The sequence below is a fragment of the Seriola aureovittata genome, chromosome 24, assembly GCF_021018895.1.
Source record: "Seriola aureovittata isolate HTS-2021-v1 ecotype China chromosome 24, ASM2101889v1, whole genome shotgun sequence".
Lineage (NCBI taxonomy): Eukaryota > Metazoa > Chordata > Actinopteri > Carangiformes > Carangidae > Seriola > Seriola aureovittata.
Window position 1 is genome coordinate 9950269 of NC_079387.1, and position 24151 is coordinate 9974419.

General features: G+C 42.1%; 1 protein-coding gene across 4 annotated transcripts in view; it reads right to left on the reverse strand.

Moving 5' to 3' along the window:
- Positions 1–23103, reverse strand: part of LOC130165171 (beta-1,3-galactosyltransferase 1-like) — a 95789-nt gene extending 72686 nt beyond the window's left edge. The window contains exons 1-2 of one of the 4 annotated variants that reach the window (XM_056370173.1): positions 22942–23103; positions 15045–15178 (exon numbers count right to left, since the gene is read on the reverse strand). The gene's annotated coding sequence lies outside the window, so the exon portion shown is untranslated. Of the gene's footprint in view, positions 1–15044; positions 15179–20243; positions 20431–21409; positions 21531–22941 lie in introns of those variants that run through there. The other 3 variants (XM_056370171.1, XM_056370172.1, XM_056370170.1) reach the window with 3 other exon arrangements.
- Between the last annotated feature and the right edge of the window lie 1048 nt (positions 23104–24151).

A 24151-nucleotide genomic window follows, 5' to 3' on the forward strand; every position in this document is an offset into this window, starting at 1 on the left:
AGAGCGTCGGGCTGACAAGTTTTGTTGTTTCTAGGTTTTACTTGGAGAAAGAGAAAATGAAGACCGAGTAGCGTTGTCAAAGGGGCCAGGTGTTTTAAAGCCGAGTCGTTCTCATACAAGGTTTTACAGTTTCAGCTTCTGAGTGACGGCTGGTGATGCTCTGCTGGCGTTAATCCCGGACCTGTGAGTCAAAGACAAAGAAGCCGAGTTGAGCGTCTCGTATTAGACACGCCGTTGTCCTAAATGATAATTCTGCGACGGGAATCCGGCCACGGCCGTCACCCTAAATATAGAACGGATCCATAAATGAATGACACCACTTTAGGAATAAATTAGAGGTGCTGCGAGCTGAATGCTAATGACTGCGTTAACCTTTGCTAACAAAGTTCCACTGACATTCACTTTTCAAAGAGGAGCAAGGAAAAGGGGCTTTCTGTGATTTCCACTTATGCCCAGCTGTTCTTTTAATAATTTCCTCCCCTCGTGTTCACAGTTTTTTTCTATTTCTAATTGGGATGAGAATTGTGTGACGACGAGACACTTGAATTTCATTAAATTACCCGAGATGGATCTAATTCCACGCGCCCATGTGAAGTGTGATTGTTCTATTTTTTGCCCAGGCATGTGTCAGATCTTGAACTCTAATTGTGTGTGTGTGTGTGTGTGTGTGTGGATCTTCAGTGGACTGAGGTTTGGTTCAAATCAATAATTTCCAAGCTTGTGTTTCCAATGCACCAGAGAGAGGGTTCGTACAAAGTGTGAGTTATGCAAAAAGCCTGTGACACAACAGGATTTGAGCTTCACTGCTCTTATACAACACAGAAAAACAAACAAGCCATCCCCCCCGAGCACCAGCCTGTGTGGTCAGTAAACCTGAAAACACCACGTTCAGACAGAGCCCTCAGAAACTAATAAAACACTCTCACTTCAACATTTCTCATTTCGCCTTACACTGACTGGGCTGTCCTCATTTGATCTGACCTAATGGGATGATACTTACATAATCTATAAATAAGATTACATATTTAGAGTTGTTCCTGGCCTGAAACTGTTATTGTGCTACTTGCATTAATCTGAATTACACATCTTCTTTCATCAGGATTACCAGAACTATAATATAAGATGATATATGATGACTCATAACACAACAGTCATCTAATCTGTGCAGGTGGTGCCACAACAAAGTTACTAATTCAGGTTTTACTCAGGCCTTTTCCGACTACGCTGGTTCATTTAAAATGTATATAATAGCAATAAGTAAAGAACCCAGCGTGCTCATAAGGACCAGATCAATATGTTGACTTATAGCAGGATACAGCTGTCTGCTCTCCTAAATGTGCGCCATGCATTTTCGAATGCCGCCAAATTCATCTCATGCGTCGTCTGTTTCTGAGGGCGACTACGAGGCTTTAAAATCTTGCTACAGTCCGGCCCAAATATCACGATGTACGATATTAAGGCAGGAGGGTGGGAGGGGGTTTCTGGTGGATCTAATGAGGCTGAATGAGAGTGGGTCGGTCCCGGCCGCAGGGCAGACTGTGAAAAACTATATCATGAAATATATCGCATATTGTAGGAAATATCGCACTATACGATATTATTGTGGGTGGGGGGTTTAAGTGATGAAATATCAGCCCAAACCTACTAACTATCACTGTGCACATTAACTGAGTCTCTGCCCAAAACATACGAGCACATGTAGGCTGCATAACAGGTTATTGATCACACAATCCTTTTAGAAATCAAGCAGTACTGATAAGAGTACCAATAAGTATTGTTATCAATAAGTAGTGCCAGTATCAATAAACCTCTAAGGATACACTTTTTCATACCCTTCAACAGGAAATGGACAAAAAGACGTTGGCAAAGATCTCTTTAAAAACCGACTGAGTTTATATTTGTGACAATAATAATAATAATAATAAAAACTTTATTTATATTGATTGAGCACTTTTCTAAAGCCGCAGTAGAAAGAGCTTCTCACAAAGCAGCAAATTAAATCAAGCAGGTCACACAAGGCAACATTAAAGACCCATCTCCCACCGAATGTTCACGTCACTTTGCTCTGGCAGAAGAAAAAGACTTCACCTTATTTGAATCCTTTGATTAAACTAAAGAGAGCGGAGCTGAATCAAACTCTGTTTTCAAATTCGCTTCCACCCCCCCACCCCCCCAAAAAAAAAAAAAAACAAAAGGATTCTTCCTGTGAACCTCAGCCTCTAAATCCTGGCTGCCAATCCAGCTACAATCCCACTCACACTGAGAGCTTTTCACATAAAAGACTCGTTTCCCACCAATTGACTAAATATAAACTGTGATGTCACACAGCGTACACTGTGAAGATTCATGTCTGGGCTTGATTGCTGTCCGTTTCTCATAATTACTGTGTTACACTTGTTGCCCACGGAGCGCCGCACGTCTTGCACCGCTGCTGTCGCCGGCTCACCTCCATCACCCGAGCAGGCTGGGAAATCAGCCAGTGAGAGGCAGAATAATGGCATCTGCAAGCGCCACTGCCTCACACCTCAGTAAACACGGAAAAATGTAAATGGCGAGGGCACTGTTCTGGCGTGATTGCAACAAATGGTGACCTCGTGCTTCAGGAAACTTGTCCAGAGATGGATTGCATTACAAGGGTGAGTTAAAATGATGTTTGCATTTACTTTGCTGAAGCCTGATGTCGCACAGCTACACCCGCCTTATTTGAGAACTCGGCTGTCAAATAATCTTTTTTTATCAATTTGATCAAAATGCCAAGTTTCTCCAAAAATGTCACTTCAAAAATAAGCTCAAATGAAATCCTCAAAGCGCGCCACTCTGGCGCCGAGGGGCTTGAAATGAACTCAACCACGGCGTTCGATGGAAACCAATAAGGTGACAAACATTAGCTGCAGCTGCACTAAGCTGCGGCGTCTTATTGCTTCTGAGAGTTACAGTGTGAAGAGTATTATAAAGGCATACACTGGAGCTTATGTCACTAATCTGTTCTGACAACCACACTGTCATTGATTGTTAAAGGCCCAATCTATAATCCAGAAGCACACAGAGGGGACGGCTCACTGCAGAGAAGCTTCTGTAAGCATTTATTCATTCGTTATCAGGAAACTTGAAACAAAGGATGACAGCTGGGACAGCTGATAACAAGATTGTTATGTATATTTGAATGCAAATGTGAGTGTTAGATATTATAGTTATAGTTATTTGTTACAGGTTCCATATTTTATTTGAAGTGTTGATCCATAAGAAGATATATTTGTGGTTTTAAGAACCAAAAACCATCTCAGTGTAGTTTTACATCTCCTCTCTCTGGAGCTCTATTACCAACAAGTCGGTGAGCCAATCAGAAGAGAGGAGGCTCTGAGCCTCTCAGAGAAACCAAATCCTGCAGGGTTTGGATGGTGGATCCAGGTGGGTGGGGCTTGGGGCATGGTTGAGAGCAGTGACTGCTTTGTTGTGACATCACAAAGTTGCAGGAAGTCCTGACAACTCTTTTTGAGGCTCAGTTTCTGAATACAGGCTGTGTGCATTTCTCTGTGGACTGAGGCTTTGATACTTTCACAGTATTAAAATAGAAGCTAGACCTGCTTTATAATTAAAAAATACATGGAAATCTCACTTTATACTATATGAGACCTTTAAGTAATTTGTAGCAATTAGCAACAAATAGCTGATTTTTCAGCCTCTAGTTCTTGAATAAAGGCAATAGCTACAGTATTAGTGACATTTAAAAACTCGCTTCAGGCTTATGGAGACGTCGCACAGTGAGGACTGTTGTGGATGAACTTCAGCCTACACAATCTATATTCATTAGAATGAAAAATAACACCTGTGTAACGTCAATAAAACTGAGCCAAATGTCATCCCTGTGACATTAAAGTTCAATTCAATTTTAATCCCATGAAAGATAAAGCTGTCTTTTCAATTGCCCAATTGGAGAATAAAAGGCCAGGATGTCGTCAGAAGAGAAATCACTTATTAATAATGAACTGAATTCCAACCTCAACTCAGAAAGTAATTATATCCAAGGTAAGTTTATTCAGAAAATGACTCTTTTACTGCATCGTAACTGTTAATCTAAAATAAAATGAAGCTAAATTAGATGTAAATCTGTCAAAAAAAAAAGGAGAGCACACAAAACTCTCCTCTAGGAAGGATTCTCCTTAGGAAGTCATGCGTTCACAGGTTGCAGATGAAGGAGGAGGGAATGCCTGTCGCAATTAATATCACGCTGCTTTTCAGCAGCCAATTTTATTATGACATAGGCCTATCATTTGCTGGAACAGGAGGAACCTCTGGGTGCCAAAATCTGAAGCCTGGCATCCGTCTTTCCTCTCCAGACACCTGTAACACTGGCGTCTCCGCGCCGTCCAATCCATCCTTTTTCATTTTTCTCCATTAATCTCCCAGCCTAGTAATTCAGTTTTCATTTGTTCCTCATCTTGCAGGCTGGAGAATGCCAAGCCGACGGAGCGATCTCAGTCGAGACTCATGCCAGCTGACTGCTCAGCACTCTGCGTATTTCTCTTTTTCTTTTTTTTTCTTCCCACTGACAGGAAGCCGCGGGGACAGATTAGGTTAACCGCAATTACAGGAGAACAGTGAAGGGGGAAGGATTCTCTTTGTTTGTTGTGGACCTTGCCTCACCCTGACTAGTATCTGTGCACCTGGTATGTCCCTCCTGGGCTTCTGTACTTCACTCAATTAGCTAAGATCCCTTATTGCACCTGTGCCTCCCGTTCGCCAGTCTGTGCCCTTTCCCTCGCAGAAGATGGCGAACATCCAACAGCACAGTGCAGACAATCCTTTTATAGTTGTCTCTCTTTTAATCTCTCTGCCTCTTTTTTGTCTCACTTCCTCTCACAGTGCAAAGAGTTAGTTATCAAAAATAGATACTTTGAATGATTTTCGCAGGAACCTGGGAAAACACGAGATCTCAGCTTGCCACTTTCTGTGAAGCCGCCGACACTGAGCTGTGATGAAGATAAGAGGAAGATGTACCTCAGCTGCCAATCTTCTTCTTTTTTTTTTCTTTTTTTTTTTTTAAAAAGTGGCATTTTTATGTTTCCATCCTAAAAATAATCCCTGTTGACCCTTGCAATAACTGCATGAAAACGGCTCCTTTTGCATCATAGATGAGACACCGCTGACTGCTGGGAGCTGACAAAAGCTCTTTATCATGACAACAACAAGTCCCCATGAAATTGAGGAAAACACAAACTACAGATAACACAAGCAGAGCGCATAAATTCACTGCACACCCAGCAGCGGGGAGCCAGAGGGGATTTATGGACGAGGGAGATGACTTGCAGAGACGCTATAGGGTGTTTAAGCGCTTTTGTGTTCCCCATGAAAAAGAAAATACACACCCCCCATTTGTTTTGTGCTGAGTTTGGTTTGTGCAGTCTTTTCTTGGAGGCTCTGAAGCAGATTCAGTATGATAAAGTAAGAGTTAGCCCGGCCTGTGGAGACACACTGTTGTGGCTATCTTGACTCTTGCTCAATGAAACGCATCCAAACACAGCAGATAAATAATTCTCCCTGCTTAGCGTCTTTTTTTTATGTGTTCCACATTAATCAGGCGACATAATTTCACTGACAAAATTGTCTTGATGTTGTTTAGTTACCCTACATACTCTATATTGATGCTAAAATTCTGCAGAAGCCTCCATTATTGACTGCATATTTTCTCTGTATATATGATTAACCTTTCGCAGTACATAATCTGGCTTCTTACCAGTATTTAAATTTTCAAAATCAGAGTGCAGACAGTTCCTTAAGTGTTTTTGTTGTATACCCATGGGCTATAATAATGAGCAACGAAACAGCACAGTAAAAAGTGTTGTACAGCTCCATAAAACTGCAGGTGACAGTTAACTACAGAGCCCAGGAGTGAGGAAAGAAAGGATAAACAAGATACACTCACACTATGATCTAAAAAAAAACTATAAAATATAGAGCATAAAAATGTGCAGCTTCAAGTAATAAAACAGAAGTTAATTAAATGAAAACAGGAGAGTAAGAAAAGACTAGGCTTGGGCGATATCCGCAATTTAATACCTCGATACAGTCAAACCCAAATATCGCAATATATGATATTATCGCAATATTTGGCCAATATTGTTGTATTTTTTGTATTTATATTGTTGATAATCTTACGTTGGCATACAAAATAATTTTCATTAAAAGGTGCTATATTTAGATATTTAATATAAAGTTCTGTCACTGCTAAACCAGCCCATTGTTAACAGTTAAATAAATAACAGTGCTGTATTAATGAATACTCCATATGATCTAAGTTTAATTTGGATGTGACACAATTCGTAAACAGAAAACAGCATTGTGGGCAAAGAGTTGGACAAACATCGAAAAGTAAAGGACAAAGGTCCCTTAGCAGTGAGTTAATAATGAGGGACTGCAGATAGTAATCACATGGACCGTGTGGTACTAGGTTAGGGTCAGTGGTTTCATTGGCTTTTAGACTGATGTACTGCAGGGTATCATCAGAAGAAGATGCAGAATATTGAGGCTGTATTGTAAATAATATGAACTAGAGATGTTTGTAAATGGAGAAGAAAACTAGGCCCAGTGTTGAACCCTGAGGGACACCAGAAGCTACAATAGAGATGGAAGGGTTAAATCTAAAATGAAGAGTGCAGAGTCCCAGTCCATTTTTTGTATTAAAGACCAAGATTAAATATAGGGCAATTACTGCTTTTCAAATTAAAAGTGAGCAGAAGATTTTTAGTGAATTTAGTGAATTTAGTGAAAAAAAATCTAATTTAGAAATGAGCCCAAATGTGTTAAGTGGGTTTTTATTATCTGTAGGCTGGGTGGCATGGGTCTAACATTTAATTTGTCTAATTGTCACTACTTAATTATCTCTTACAATGGAAGAGCTTGGTAATCAGTAATTATCAAGCAATCACATCCGTAACATGATGTGCATTCGCATTTGAACACTTTAACCTCGGCTAAATCCACAGAGAGCCAGCTGAGCATGATTCATCTGAATGATGTGGAAAAACATACAGAGAGGCACCGAAGCCTGCTTTAACTTTACAGCAAGTTAAGAGCACCGGCAGGTCGAGGCTTCTGGGAGACTGCTCACTGTTAGCAAATACTACCTGGTCTGTTATTATAGAGTCCTGGCTGCTCTCATCAGCATTCACTCCGGGGAGCACCTGCTGCTGAGGTGGATGCTCCACAAGTTATTGGATTGCTAATCTCTTCCTGGGAGGCCTTTTCAGCCAGGCGGACAGATGAGGGTGGAAAAGGCAATAAGCCATCTACAGGGAGCAGCTGATGATAAACTTGAGTGAGAAGGCAGCAACAGAAGGAGGGGTTTGGGGGGGATGGATGGGGGGGGGTACGTATGTCCACATACACAGCTGAGTTGGGGAAAGATGGCTGTCTGGCTTGCGAGGACATGCCTGCGTCCTGATTTCCTTCTCCACAGCCACAGAGTTATTGCTTTTATTTGAAGAACGCTCCAGCTTTCTCCCTCAATAGATCACAGCGCTCGATAAAAGTGATGGGGGAGGAGGTTCGGTGGGAGGGTGGGGGTAAATCTGGACCGGCCCTGTGTGCGCTTCCTGCAGCCTGAGCTGATCTCCAGCACCGCTGATTGCTCTCGTAATGGTGATGAATGCACAGGAAATGGCATGCCTACTGCCACAGATGCCGTGATGGAAGGGAGCAATAACTCTACATCATGGGACTGTGTGCAGCCAGGACATTACACAAAAAGCACACTGTCATCATGGAAACACTAAAGTAAGTAATAACAGTCCAATAAAGGGGATGCGCTCATAGTTTTAGGACGGTGCATAAATATAAAAATAAACCTGAAGCTTATAGTTTAGTTTTTCACCTTCTGTGCCGGAGTAAAGACTTAAGATTTAACTGTCATCATTTTTTGGCTGGATCTCAACTGTGGGGCCAGCCCTATAATCTGGAAAGCCCCTGACTAACTGAGTGATCATATTTCCACCATTGGTCACGTCAACGAGTTGGAGTTTCTGGCGCAACAGGTTCTATTAGGGGTCGTTTACAGCTGCAATACAGCCACATTTAGAGAGTTGTTTCAAATAAGACCGGGTATAAACCTCGTACATGACCGGACCGTGTATGGATCCCAACCGAGGAACTGCTCTGAAGCTGCAGGGAAGCAGAGGAGCGCTTCCAATACACGGAGCCTCGCGTCCATTACAGCAAATAAACTACTTTAATTACACGTATCAATATTACTAAAGGAGGCAGTGGAATAATTAAACATAAGACACGTCGAGCAGAGAGGGCAGGAGAGAGAGGAGTCCTCGCTAACTGCTAAAGAAGCTAGCAGATCTGTCTAGCATGTAAACAACAGAAACACCAGCAACTGGAAATGAGCTCGGCTCCTGCCCGGTTACCGTTCACAGCCTGCCATGTTGTATTCCTGTGTACAATGACACAGCAAAAAAAACAAACAAGAAAGAAAGAAAAGGCAGCTGATTCAACTGACAACATGAAAGTCTGAATCAGGGTTTAGTTGACGGATGATTTTAATCTCTGACATTTAGAGGGCAGCCGTAGTCGACACACCTTCATTTAACATGATGGATTAACAGCGGCGCTTTTCATCACCAGCGTTGAACAAAGTGACTGGTAAACTGCAGCTCGTTGCCATAAAACTCCTCTATGTGTCCTATTTGCCATGCATGGGGACATCTGCACGCTTTGGCTTTGAACCTGCAGGACTATTGTGGCATCTTTAGGCGTCACAGCACATCAAACGCTTTTCAAAGGCTGTGGGGAGTCAAAGCTGCAATCCTGCAAACCGTCCTCCGGTTCATTACACATGGGCTGTTTATATGTCAGTGTGAATAGGGGGAACTGTCAGGGCAGCAGCCAACAGATGATGCTTTCCCTTTTCTCTCTCTATATCATAACAGGTGAAAGTGTCTTTTATTAGGAGAGCTCTGGGTTTGCTTTCTATGCCATGATAGAGCAAGGGTGATACTGCAAAAGGTCCATTCTTGGTATACGAGTGACAAGTCAGTTGAATGAAATGACGCTGCAACAAATTTTTCTCCAAAGTGGATTCTCACCGGAAAGGTCAGGGGGTGTCCGCTTTCCCCTCAGGAAAGATGGATGACGGCAGCGATGAATCAATGGAAAATCATCTGAATATTACGATTACCTGCCGAGCTGGTGGGCAGGCAAATATCCGAGCATGACATTATTTTGTGCTTCTGCATAAATCAGGCAAATTAACAGGAAAGTATTCTCCGTCTGACTGACAGCGTTTGTTCCGCATTGGTGCCATATCCTTGTTTTTGTTGCTCTCAGGTGCAATTATGGATCTCATTATCATTCCAGCTTTCAGTATTTTTGTGGGAACCTTCAATATGAAATGAGATTAAATCAGTGTTATTTGAGGATAAATCACAAGCTAGGTATCAGTTCAAACTCATTACAGACAATGAAGATGCTGCAAATAGATCAGAGGCTTAACGATAATCCGTCAGTAAACACAGGGAGGGGATGATATCAGAAAAATGCTAAGTAACAATATGATTCTGTCACAACAGTACATACTAATAATAAATCTAATAAGTCCATAAAGCAAAGTCAAGGCACATGCAACACGGTAAATGCATGTATGTAATGTGAATGCACTGAATTTTAATGGCCACTCTTGTGTATCTAAAGCCTGTAGAGCCTGAAGCTGGTTAAATATGAAGAATGACCCAGAGAATGTAATCAACCGCATCGTGAAAAATGCATGGAGTTCACACAGTGTGCATCTCACCAGAACGCACATCAGCTCGGTCCTGTTACGTTATTTCATTCTCTGAAGGGAACAATATATGACGGGCATTCCTGAAGCAATCTAAGCAGATAAAAGGATTTTTTTCAGAAGCGCGGCTCCAGACAAGTGATTCATCATTTTCAGATCACGGCGTTCATGTTGCGGAGCATGCATGCAAGTAAGAACTCAGCGGCTAATGGAGTGCAACATGCGACATTCAAATTAATGCACTACATATTCACAGGGCTTTTCTGGAAAGATAAGTGTGTTGTTTGCCTGGAGTACAGAAATAACAAAAAGGCCCTGAGAATAAACACGCTTCAAGAAATGATTACACCAAACAGCTCGAATGTATTTTGCCTCTATCCCCATATTTTCCTGGGTGCTCGAGGGGAATAATTTTTTATTTATTTTTTTTACCCCAGTGCCACCATGAGAGCAAAGTCAAACAACAAATAAACTACGTCTGGTGCAATAAATAAAAGTGAGAAACTGACTGTGTGCACTCAGATGTACTCCCAATATTGTTTTTCATTTGTCAGAGCTTCTACCACATGGGCCTTTGTGGCCTATGTAATCATAACACATATCTACTTGGTATTGCTTTGTTTTTGTTATAGGCTGCCATAAGCTATACCGCTTATCCTTTCAGGGTCGAGGAAGGCCTGGAGCCAATCCCAGCTGACATTGGGCGAGGGCGCCGGTCTATCATAGGGCTGACATATAGAGACAAACAACCAGTGACGCTCAAAGACGAGTTAGAGTCACCAGTTAACCTGCAACTGCATGGCTGCAGTGGAAAAAGTCTTTTTAGCTTCGATAGGAGGGAAACAACCTCAAGTATCTAAGCGGCTAAGGAAAGGAGCATAGGAAACACTGGAAAAAATGTCGTCACACAATTCCTTGCTGCAGCAGCATTTAAACCATCGTAATTTCACCACAGCAGACCCACATAGAGACATCAGAGCTGTCTGATCAACACTTCGCCCAAATCCATAAATATAATTTCTTCTCTTTCAAATCCAGTTAGGAGTCATACAAGCATATTGAATTTCTTTTCTTCCATTTTTTCTCTATTTAACATATGTATAGAAATGTGCCAACGTCAGGAAACTATATACTTATGTCTGAATATAATTTATTCTATTCCCTTGCTCAGTTCCTTATTTTCTATTATTATAGAAATAACGGCTCAACTTCTTCTTCTTTCATGTTATCTTATTTCAACATTTCAATCTGTGTGATTTATTTTTGTAGTTATGAAAGGAGGATTTATCATCCATGTCTTATAGATACATTTAGTTTTAGAATTCACCTTCACATCTTTCCTTGATTATTTTTCTCTTTTCGACTGCAGCCCATGTGTTTGGACTGTGAGTGGAAGACGGAGCACCTGGAGGGAAACCCACGCAGGCATTAGGAGAACATGCAAACTCCACACAGAAAGGCCGGCAGGTTCAAACCCAGAAGTTTTACGCAGTGACGCGACAATTGCTAACCACTGAACCACTGTGCCGCCCTTTAATCAACTGGTCCAAAAACAAAAAACACATCAGAAAATGATGAGAATTTCCCAGAGCCCAATCACTTCTTCAAATTGCTTGTTTTTCTTCTCAAAATCTAAACACATTCAATTCAACTGTCAGAAGACGACTAAGAAAAACATTTGAAAAGCTGGATGTAGTGAATTTTCACACAACGCATAAACAACAGAACAAGCAGCTCCGCTTTTCTTCAGACACTAGCTAAGTATAATACAAATTGAAAAATACAGATAATTTAACAGGGGCAAGAATACGTGCTGAATGAAAATCTTCTCCTAATTTCATTCATGCAACTTAACTTGTGTTATTTGACCTTTTTATCCCTCACAGCTGTTCCCAGGCAAGAAAAGGAATAAATGAGACAACGCTGAGAACCCAGTGGGAACCTTCCAGATACAATGCAGTCCTGTTTGTCCAGCGTCTTTAAGCATAACTGCTCTAAGTGCTAATACGGAGCCATAAATGGAAAGAAAAGACTTATACACTATACTTTAACCTTGCAGCTTACTGGGAAGATTATATTGTGCAATGCACAGGCTTTGGGTAAAAACTCCTCTATCAAGGCTGGGCATGAAAAGACTTTACTCCCACTGCAACACTAGAGTTAAATGAATCCTTTTACCATGCAAGCACCTGAAGATGATGGATTACGTTTTCATGAATAAATGATCTAAATCAGATCTTGGGTGATATGCAAAATGTAATATCGCGATACCGGTATTTATCGTGGGTTGTTGTATTTGATCTTTTTTTAACATGTTATTTATTATATATATTATTTTCTTATCATATAAAAATACATAATTGTACTTTATCTTCACAGAATATAAACAGGGGTGACACGATTAGGTGATTGATTGACTGGTTAAAAATGTATTACAATTTATATTTATTAATAATCTATTTAATAATGTTTATAATCTATTAATTATTTGTGAATATTTTTTTCAGTAAACTGAGCATCTATTTGACTGTTGGGACAAACAAAACAAAAGCATGCTGGGTACTTTTCACCATTATGTGAGAGACCTTTTAGACCAAACAAAAATAAACGGTAATTGATGCAATTGCAGACCTGGAGAAAATGGACCCCTCTCGGAGGTTGTAATAAAGAAAATTAGACCCAATATCTACTTTCCAAACCTTTCCAACTTTTCAGGGAATAATTCATCCTTTTTGAAGTCATAGATATTGAGATCTGAAGAAAAATCCCTGATGTGAGTCGAGGGGGTGAACCCAGAGCGAGATATTGACTACACTTAAATAAACTTCGATGAGCTGTTTCGCCAACACAAAACACTGCGCCGTTTCAAATAGTTCCAAAAGCTTCACATCTACAAATCTGACATCAACTATAAACTTGTCAATTCCAGCTTTACAGCCTTGAGCGGCATAAAAGCACCTGTGGTACTCAACATTTTACACTACGCATACGGCGAACCCACCGCAGCTTCATTTCATCAACAAGAGTGGAGGCAGAAGAGATCAAGATCAAACTCTTACCTGTTTGAAAGGAAACATCTGTTCGATTCCAGAAGGTCAACTCAGAAAGTTTATTATCTAGGTCTGTCAGTCTCGTAAATGTATTTCTCCTCTCGCAGCTGAGAGCGGAGACCGTTAACAAGACCAACCGGGATACGACGCGGGGGGGGGGGGGGTATGGCTGCTCTGCATTAAATCTCCCTGCCCTTAAACTCAATATGGTGTACATCATTTTGAGCAGCAAATGTCAGATTTACATATTTGCCTCAGAGGATAAAGACGCTTAAACATGTATCACGTGTATCAAACATACCTGAAATAATTACGGCTGCATCTACTTTTTTCTAAGATTAATGATGTTCTGTATGGTGTTTGTGTACACATAGTAGTGCACACGCTATAATTAGGCCTAGGAGTCAAACACGCAACTATTCAAATGGGTTAGTCGGGTCCACTGAGGAATGTGTGCTCGTTGAGAGCAGATGCTGATTGAAATCAACCGTGCATACCGCAAGATATTAATATCACCTACAGAGCTGTGCCAAAAGCAGTACAAAATGTTATACATACACACATTTACATACAGCCTCCAAAAATAAAATGAATTTCTGTGGCGACTGAGGGGCGAGTGGCGCTTTCAGTATTTAATTAATTTAGATGAAGAACTAAAAACACTCATCCTCATCCTCATCCTCATCCACCCCCAAACACACACACATATTAAATATCAGTCAGAACCATGTTGGGCTTCCATAAAGAGGATTAGAGCGAGGAGGGAGGAGGGAGGGGGGCCGGTCAGAAACAAACAAAAACTAGAATCACCTCCCCGTGGTTGTATCCCTCCGCCACTCGGACTAGTTCCAGGTTACATCATATACAATATGAACCATTAGTGTGAAATTTTGTCATAACTGCTGCACGAGATCTTGAGTAATGGCTGAAAAGTGTTTTCCGGGGGACACCGTGACCTTTGACCTTTGACCACCAAAGTCTGATCAGTTCGTCCTTGATTCATTCGTGCGAAATTTAAAGGGGAGATGTTGCGTTCACAAAGCCAAAACTGTGATTTGTGAGGTCACCACGCCCTTGACCTTTGACCCCCCCAAAGTCTAATCAGTTCATCCTCGAGTACTAGTGAACCCTTGAGCCAAATGTGAAGAGGTTCCGTCAAGGCGTTACTGAGATATCGTGTCCATGAGACCGGGACGGACAGACGGAGGCATGATATTTACGACGCTTTAAATCCCCAGTGGAAGCACAATGCTCCCGTCTCACATGTCTTTCAAAACTGCCTCTTTTATTGGAGCGTGAATTTTAAAAACGGCTGGTTTGGAATGTGTTTCATGAGCCACAGGGTTTCCAAACGCGCTCTTCATAATGGACGACATAAACTTTCAATTCACAACCTCAAAATTAGAGTGACAAGGTATCCATACGGCGGCAGAGATAAGCCCCGACAGAGACAAAGCCTCTTTGTATTATGTCTATATATTCAGAGCTCTCGGAGGCCAAACAGCCTGTAGTTACACCAGGAAACAGCAGATAGGTTCCTCACCCATCCTCCTTTTTCCATTTTTTTTTTTTTGACCACTTCGATGAAAATCCAATCATCTACTTGACCGAAGGGGGGAACTGGGAGGCATCAATAGTCACAGCGGCCAGCTTGGCAAACCAGCAAAGTCCCATCATCAGAACCCAATTAAAAGAACCCAGGGCTAGGAGCCTCGGCTCTGCACTCATCCCATGCCAAGTGTGGTGGCGGTGGGGGCTGCCGCAGAGCCTCGCGTGTGCAAATGGGAAGGCGACAGCAGCCAACATGCAACCGCATCTGGTAGACTACGAGATAACAGGATGCGGGGGAGCGGCGTGAAGCGAGCAAAGCCCTGCGCTCCCTCCCTCCCTCCCTCCCTCCCTCTATATCATACAGAGGATACACTCTCACACCAGTTATCTTCCAGTTAGGAGGGAAGACCATTTGTGATCACGGCTCCAACGTCACACAACAAGGAACTGGCGAAAATTTAAAGACAAGAGAGACGCATTAAAATAAACGTTTCATTAACTGTCCCTGTGGCTGCTTTTGCATCGGACGCACTAGGACGAGGCGCTTAAAGGCGAGCTTTACCCGTGAACGTTTTGCGTTCTGATGGTCGGGTGGAGTCATACAAGCAAGTTTTGTTCAACTGCTGGAGACGTTGTGAGTGTCAGTGGATCTCCTGGTGGCTCACCTGGTAGATCGTGTAGCATAAAGGGTTAATCCTGAGAACGGCGACCTGGGCTTGAGTCCTCTGCTGCATGTCATCCCCTCTCTCTCTCTCTCTCCCTGACTTTCCTGTCGCTCTCTCTCTCTCTCTCACTGTGACTGTGAATAAAAGGCACAAACAAAGACGGTTTAACATCAGTCTTTCTGAAATATAGAGTGAAAGTATCAATAATTTCTCTACATACTGCGCTTTATTTTATTATTATATAATTTATTTCTTATTTATTGATAACCTGAAGCGCTTGTTAGGAGATTGCAGTAATTTAAATAATATTGTTTAATAATGTTTTTAGTTTTTTTTAAAGAAATGTGCCTTTATGTTCATTTCCTGTGTTCAGGTCTGTTTGCCACTGAGCTACAAGTTTACAATCACGCGTTCATGTCTACAAGTTAAATTCATAATACATGAAAAGAAACGTAATGTTTTTCATGTCTGTAGTAAAAACATACTGAACTGTGAATTCAAAACCAAAGTATTAACAGAAGTAGCATCGTTTGTGGAGCAGCCAATCAGAGGAGGTGATCGTCTCAGTCGATTACTACAGACACACTAATTGGATTTCCAGATTTGATGCTTTGGTGTGTCCAGGTCTCAATGAGGAAACAGACTTCTCGCCTCTCTTTATTGTTTAAAATATCCTTTTATTTCTAATTTCTATTGAACGTCATCATGATGGTAACAAATATCTACTTTAACTAACCTACTTGTAATATGTGATACTTCTCTTTCCATCCTCGCCCTGAGAAAGGTTGTTTCTCTGTGGCGGTTTTTCTTCACTTTTTGGGATTTTTTTTGTCACATATTTTACTCTAACACAATAAAAGTGTTTTAACTATATCCTTGGCTCTGTGCGAGTGTGCCTGAAGTAAGCCCAGCAGCTTCCTTTAGTCTATAATAATCATAAAGATGAGTCGCCGTGACCCCTGGTGCTGCGCACAAAGGGAATAAAATGCAAGTCAGCACTTGAAACAAGACTCCCCCGCCAGACTCAGCTTCATCACACGATGTAACTCACCTCTTCACCCTGAATGCACCAGTGATGACGATGTGACATCACTGCGGGTCAGTCTTTATTTTTTTTGTCTTCTGTGAAAACAGGAGCCGACGTCTGCCAGCCGAGCATTTTGAATAATAACCGCTTATTACTTTGTCATTCTTCCCCATTTGTCATTTTTGTAAACAGAAGCAGGAAAATAGACAACAACACATTTTCTTCTTGGCTATGCTATTACTGTAATTTCACTGTGGCGGGAATGTGCCCAGATAATAACAAACAGCCAGGCTGTTCCTTGTTTTATTCATGTGCCATGTTGTTAAAAGGAGCGGTGGGTGAAAATCAGTCCGATCACAGCGTGTTGCCGTTGGATCATCTGTGCCCACCGTGTCATACGCGGACCCCGGGGGCCACACGAGGGCTAAAGGCCCGGCCAACAAGATTATCAAATGATCCAGTAAACTTTGGATGGCAGTCACAGACATGATCACAACGCGCTTAGCTCGACAGATGAAACACGCAGCCCGCCTGTGTAGCTTTCCAAACCCTTCTCCACAGAGACACGGGGCTGAAAGAGAGAGGGCAAGAGACAGGGAGCCAGTGCGGAGGAACAGCACAGGCCAGAGCACATCAATGTGAAAACCAGTGAACGCCCTCGGAGAAAAGAAAAGAATCAGAGAGAGATCGTACACCCACAGCGGCACAGAACTCAAGCCCTTATAAAAGATGACAGCGTTTTAAGTTACAGCCTCCTCCTATCAGTGATTTCACTGCAGCCAGACAGTAATAAAATCTAATGCGTTGTAATTTATGAGTTGTTGCACAGAAACCATTAATTCTACATGAAAACGGGCAACTGGGCAGAGCTCTCCTCTACTGGTGTGTGTCCTCGTGTTGCAATTAAATTTAATAATTCTAGTCATTAATTATTCATAAAGGTCAAGTGAATAACAATAATGCGAGACTTTACTGAGCCCCTGAGGGAAATGCTCTTTTTGTTTGCCTTCAGAAGAGGTCAGCGACCCCCAAAGGATGCTCCAGCAGGGGAGTTTCCACTCCCACTGCCTCTCTGGGCCAACAACAAACCAAAGAAAGAGATTTTCAATTAAAAAACATAGGCTGGCAACTCGTTAGGTTGAGTGCAATAAAAGATTGTGTCCCTCTAACCCTGCTCATTAATAAAAAACTTGATCTGGACATCCTGAAGAATAATACAGCTGCTTGTTGTTGAGGTGTTTCCATCAGTCCGAGGAAAGTCATCTAAATAAACCTCTACCTCGTTAGCTCACACTCATTAAGATATTACATTATAATATCAATACAAAGAGACACCATATTTATTGATAACAGCTGTGCAGTCCACCACTACACTGGCCATAATTATAAATGCCGGTAAAGCAAATCTGACAATGCATTTTTAACTCTAATGAATCTGCTGACAGCTGTGCACTGTAGCCGCTTAAACCAGCATTAACATCAGTTTCACAGACTGATGATGGGACGAGCGGCCTCACAGCTCTGGACCCTAGAGGGATCCGTTCACTGCTTTCATATTTCATATTTTCATGGTTTTTAAGCTTAAAAACAAGGAAAAGTTCCAGCTGTCTATCGTTCACACTCAGCTGTTGCCGAGCTACCTGTTAAACAGCTGAGAGAAACAAACGTCAGGTCTGTACTGAGTCAGTGTTGAGGCGGTCGCCTTGGTGACACCGGTGAATGAACATAGTACCGGCTTGTTGTGTACACATTGGCTCACATGTTACAGGACAGATAATACATTTCCCTGCGTGTATATTCATCATGTCGTCGCTGTCATCCTGTCACCGCAGCAGCCGCCCGTTCACCTAACAGCAGGTGAGGGTCTAGAAATGCGATGGAAAAAACAACCGCATTAGCACAGCGCTGCGTATTGTGGTGAATTCAGCCTCGGATACTTGAAAACTATTTGGTGCCAAGAGGATGTGTTGTAATTTATTTCTATGCTCACTAGCCAACTAGTCCATGAACATCTGGATGTATCTATGATTGCGGTCACGCCCCTTCCTCAGCGGAGTTATTGGTATCCCATCCTCTTCTATAATGGCCTCCTCTCTGTGTGACAGTGGCTGCAAAAAGATTTTGAACGACTGATGCTAAATCCTGCAGCAGGTTTACAAAACATAAAATTAAAACAATGGTGGCGACAGGGAGAAAAAAAAAGGCTAAATTCAACATAAACTAAAAGGTCTTCACGAAACAACAGTGACATTTGACAAGCCAAGTTGTGCACTTGAGAGAAATATGTTCCCCCAGGGCACCAAAATGCCACGGCACGTCGTAACAAACAGCAACCCGCCGACTGACAGATGTTTGCCTCCAGAGTGTGTTGACATGAAAAGCAAGCGGCAAAAGCGCATTTGCATTGAAATTGTGAACGAGTTAATAAGCTGGTTTGTAAAATACACTTTTCTACCGCGCGCTTTAAAAAACGTCATTCATCACTGTCACATGAGGTTTATCTCATCCGGGGAGCCGACGTGTTGCATCATAAATCGAAGTCCAATCACTTCCTGGACAAAAATATGATGTAATTAAGAGGATCTGGTCTGGCCTGGGGGGTTTCTTGCAGATTCATTACAGCCAAAAAAAAAGAGGGTTCAGTGTCCTCGCGAATGGCATCAAGTTATTTACTGTAGAACATCTCAAAAGATCAATTCTATGAGTTAAATTCGGCCAATAACTCTGACGGGCGGGATGCCTTCACATATAAAACCCCCACACATGGGTTAAATGAGTTAAAACGAGGCCTATTAGATGCACACCCAGGGGCTTGCTTCCTCTCACAGGATGTCAATAAGATGTAGTTTACAACACAGCAGATGTAAACAGCCTATTTATATGTATAAAGGCTGTGATAAGACTTAGATGTGTTTAATAGTGATTTACTAGTTAGAGGCGTTTAAGAGAGGTTGAACAGCATTGATTTTTTTGGGGGGGGACTTACAGGCATTATGAGGAGAAAATTCTGAGGGTCTCCTTTCAAGATAGTAGCAGTAAATCATTGATCCAAAATCGTTATCATTCTCATTTTTGAAGGGACTGAACAGCTGTGGTCTGATGAGGAATTAAAGTTGGGAACTCTACGATCTGGTCCTGTTTCCACTCTGATTTAATTCTGAAAATCTGCAAGTTGTGATTCATAACTTTCTTACCACTTTAGTTTATAAGGAGTATTTGTTTTGACAGGGCTGTTATTTATTAATATCTATCTTCATATCTAAGTGTTTTAATTTGAAAGTTAAGTCGTCCCATCTCCTGTTTCTATACCTGCACTGTAATGGCGCTTTCAGACAGAACGCGATGGCGCAGCGTTCAGGGGGGTCGCGTACGACAGAGCAAACATAGGCGGAGTTTCCCAAACTTCTAGCGGGACACGTCACTATGAAGCAGGAAGCTCCCGATGTGTTACGAGTCTATCGCTGCCATCAACAAAGATGCATCTTTCCGGTGCTAAGAAACAAGCGTTAGCATTAGCCCCGCTAATAAGCTGCAAGGAAGAGGCTGTGCCAGCTGCGGTTAGCGGGCTAGCTGTTTAACAGTTAGCAACAGGCTGGTTAGCAACAGGCTGGTTAGCAACAGGCTGGTTAGCAACAGGCTGGTTAGCAACGGCTAAACTTTTAAAATGAGATATGTAAATATAGCAGCTTTTACTGACGGGATCTGTGCGATTCATATGCAAAGTAGATCACACACCAAAGAAAGATAAAAGATTATCAGATCGCCCACCACTAGTTTCTAATTCCTAGTTTTTTTTTTTTGAGCTTTAGTAACAGAAAATGACTTCATCTTAATCCAACAGAGGCTTTACAGCGATGTTGCAGAGTGCCAAGAGCAAAATGGAGTTTCTTTTTAAAAAGGAAGTGAAGCAAGATGAGATCAATTAACATCTTTGTGCTTGTCTGGAAACACAGAATCACCAGGGCAGATCTCCAAACCCATGTTCATCACTCGCAGCTGAGATCATCCATGTGTGCCAGGTACCCATTTTGATATGTCATTGTCTAATTGAGATTAAACCACTGTATTTCATGTCACAGGAGGTGACTGGAGGACTATGGGACATTTTCTAAAATTAAATGGAGCACCCCCCCGCCCACACACACACACACACACTTTTACAATATCAGTACCTGGTCGCGGGCCAGTACACAGGCTTAAATGAGAGAATTTGGCAGAGCCGCCTGTATTAACGACATAGGCGGCGTTGTAAGGTTGAAAGCCACGGTGCTCACAAAAGAGATGGACTTGGCTTCTCTGGGATTACTCGGCGACAGGAAACAGTGTAAAGGAGTATTGATGTAACCACTTCAAGGGGCGCTGTAATTCCAGAAAAAAAGAAGAAAAAAAAAAAAAAAAGAGGATCAGTCCTGCAGGAGGGAGATGCGTCTGAGATCCGTGGCATTCGTGTTTCAAAGCAGCTGTCAAAATAAATTGCTAGAAATGGATTTCTAGAGGCTTAGCCATACTGCTCACAGCAAGCAGAGACACTGGCTGTGAATTGTTGTTATGACCCCTTGACTACAAGGTAAAATCCCATTGAGCAGCTTGCCACGGAGGGTTATATCCCCCCTGCTCTCCATCTCTACTGCCCCTTTCACTTCCCTGGAAGAGTAGCAGTGTCTGACAGAGTGATAAAACACAGCGTGGTGACACTCATCCACTCATCCCTTTTATGCAATGAAACAGAAGGCTGATGGGTTTTACTAGTTCATGTTAAGTGACTTGGATTAGCAGCCAGATAAATCATTGTACTCCATATTAGTCTATAAAGTGCACAGCATTATGAAATGCACAATGTTCTCATCTACTTATCTGGATTTATTCTCTTTCCCTCACACATTTAAATGGCAATAAGCCAGACACCACTGAGCTTACTTCTTATTTAAACGGTGGCATGCACTTAAGCAGCAAGCGGTGATTCCTGGTTATCCTAATGACTCCACACACACACACCTCTGAAGACAAAACTGAAATGTATTCAAAGTGAAGCTTCAATATCAAGTTTAAAAACCCCCCCCACTGTTTCCTCAGCACAGTGCAAGAAAAAAAAACAGCCTCCTCCCGCCACATTAGAAATATTGCAAAATTACCAAACAGCAAGGGTCAAATAGCGCATTCATAAAGCACAGCAGCAGATGATGGACACAGAGAGCGGTTAACTCATTTTCACTTCCAAAAAAAAACCAGCATCTATCCGGTGGCGGGAGAGCGCCTGAAAGCGAACAATTAGTGTCCACAAAACCGTGCACGCGCCGGGTAAACATCACATTTTTTCAGCGTATTTCCGGTCACCTACCGCTGCTGTCCTCCGTGTCCCGTCGGCTCAACTTGTTCTCTGGATGCCGCTGAGCTCCGGCTCCGTCCGCTCCACACCGCGCGGATTCCTCCTCTGCTCTGCGTCTCGCGCTGCACGCTCGTGGAAGCGGCGGGTAAGGGGTGGGGGGGGGGGGTGGAGGGTGGAGGGGGGAGGAGAGGAGCCGTCCAATCAGCGGCCGCCTGATGAGGGGGGGGGAGCGATAGCGACCAATAGGCCCCGGCGAGGAGGCTGATGCTGCTTTGTTTAACGGGGATTGACTTTCAGGCAACGGAGCGACTGCTGCCTGTCACGCCGGAGTGATCTGATGGCATCTGGGCAAAAATAAACCCACGTCCCGGTTAACTGCAGGGGTGGAGACAGGGGGGGTATCAGCGGAATGACTGACTGGTTCTGTCAAGGACAGGTTTATATGACAGAAACCACACTATTGATGTATATATATGTACACACACTGGTATATATAATCTCTCTACAATAAGTCAAGTTGATTGGACAATCAACAGCAAATTAAATGGTTTGGATCAGTGTTATTACATATATAAAAAGTAAATAAAAAATATACATAAATAATGTCTTAAAACAAAATTATCTTTAATTATCTTTTTTTCTCACATTAAGGCCTATCTCTGTGGTAAGCCCCCCCACCCCACCCCACCTAACAACAATAAACACTGAACTTCCCCTGCTTTCAGTTGAATCCTGAATGTTTAGTCCTTATCATTACTAAAATAAAAACTGCCCTGAGAAGTCTTTATTTGGCCTCCATACTGTTAAGGAGTTGTTTTTTGATATTTTAAAGCGGGTCATGAGTTGGAAAAGGTTGGTAACCACTGATTTAGATAATGTCAACACCAGTATGTCTTAAAATAATAATCATATTTTATATTATATTACATTTAAAGAGTTAATGGTGACTGAAAATGTTCCTGCTGGACTCCTTTCCTGTCTTGACACCAGTGGAAGTGACAGTTTTTAATGTGTCTGCAGTTCAGCCCAAAGATCAACTCTAAGTGAGACAGGTCAGCATGGGGGGTTAGATGCTCAGACATGATCAGAAAGCAGATTACATCCTGTCCACGGCCCAAATCTGGGTCATATACAGCATGATTGCTATTTCCACATCTGGACCAGCTGCCAGTCAGCACCAGAGGATAAATAGCCAGATATCTGCCCGGATATGTTAGTAGCCTATTCGGACCAGACTCGGTCCGCACGAACACAGGCATATGTTTGGCCAGAAGTTTTATTTGTTTTATAATGAAGTGTGGTGAAACATACTGAAGGTTACAACACCAACATCAATTTACGACCCGCCGGCCCGTGTACGGCAGTTAGAAGTTATGGATGGAGTAAATGCTTAAAGGTTGTCAATATAGACAGGCTGTACCTCGTTAGGTCGGTTAGAGTCTCTAAAATTCAAATATTCCGTTCATTTTGCGCTAACTATAAGCACATAAATATTATTTACTAATATCTACCAGGTGTAGCAGTGGAGTGTGGTGACTGCTTACCTTAAAACTCTGGTTCTCGCTGGATTCCTCCGTTATCTGTGTTCCTTTAGTCCGTCCACAGGTCACAAAAATCAAAAGGCTTCCTTATAAAAGTATTCCAGGTTATGAACATCGTCATGAGAAGTCCAAAGCAGAAGACTGAGATATTTGTATCTGCTGCTCTTCCGTCACTTCTCCCTCCTTCCGGTTCCGCCTGCGGCTGTTAGCGGCTCTGCTACTGTTTGTTAGCTTTCTGGCTACAAAATGGCGGCCTCCCTGTAAAGATCGGAGCAGATTTCACCAGAGACAGCAGATAAACTGTAAAGACGATCTTTGATTTCACAACAGAGAGTAAAGAAAATGTATAGAGGATCTTTGATTTCACTTCAGGGGAAGACAGCGAACATAAGACGTAATGACGTCTCTCCATCGAAAAATAACTGTTTTTTTCACAGCTTTTCTGACTCCTAGTAGATAGACGTCTCCCCTGACCAATCAGAGCAAACTATGGGGGCGGGTACTTCTGAGGCAGGGCCAATAGGCTTTGAGAGGTGTGGAAACAGCTGAGAGCAGGGATGAGCTCTGTTTTAAATGGCTCCTAAATGTTTCCTAGGCATAAAAAAAAAACCACTGAAGTAGTTTTCTATTATTTCATATCAAAGAGTTAAAGCAAATTTGTCCCAGTTTTCCTTTTAGAGACGTTTATGGGCGCCAGTGAACAAATGAACTATAAAGGACTATCAAACTAAAATATTAGGCCTAGAGGCCTTGAAGCTTCACAGAGCAGTTTTTGACAAGATGTAGACGTACTGTGGATCTTTTCATTGTTCCTGTATAAAGTATATTTTATTGTTTGTTATGAAATATTACTATTTTGCAGGCGAGGACTGAAAAATACAAAAAAAAAAAAACGTGTGAGCTGATGTAGTTTAGGTTGGGTTGTAGTCAGGTGCAAAACAAGCACATTATCATAAACTAGAACACGTGACCTTTGAAATGAGGTCTCATAAATGGATTTTGGCCTTACAGTTCTTCTGTTACGAGCTCAGAACATTTACATATGGAAGTTGATGCAAATTGGGTTTAAAACAGTTGGGCTCTCTATTAAACAGGATTATCTCCGTATTTAAAGTGTACCATCAGTGCAAAACAATGCTCCTGTCTTCATTAGCAGTTTGGTTTTGCTTTGCAGCAAGGGAGCACCCACACACAGAGACTAAACTGCATTTAA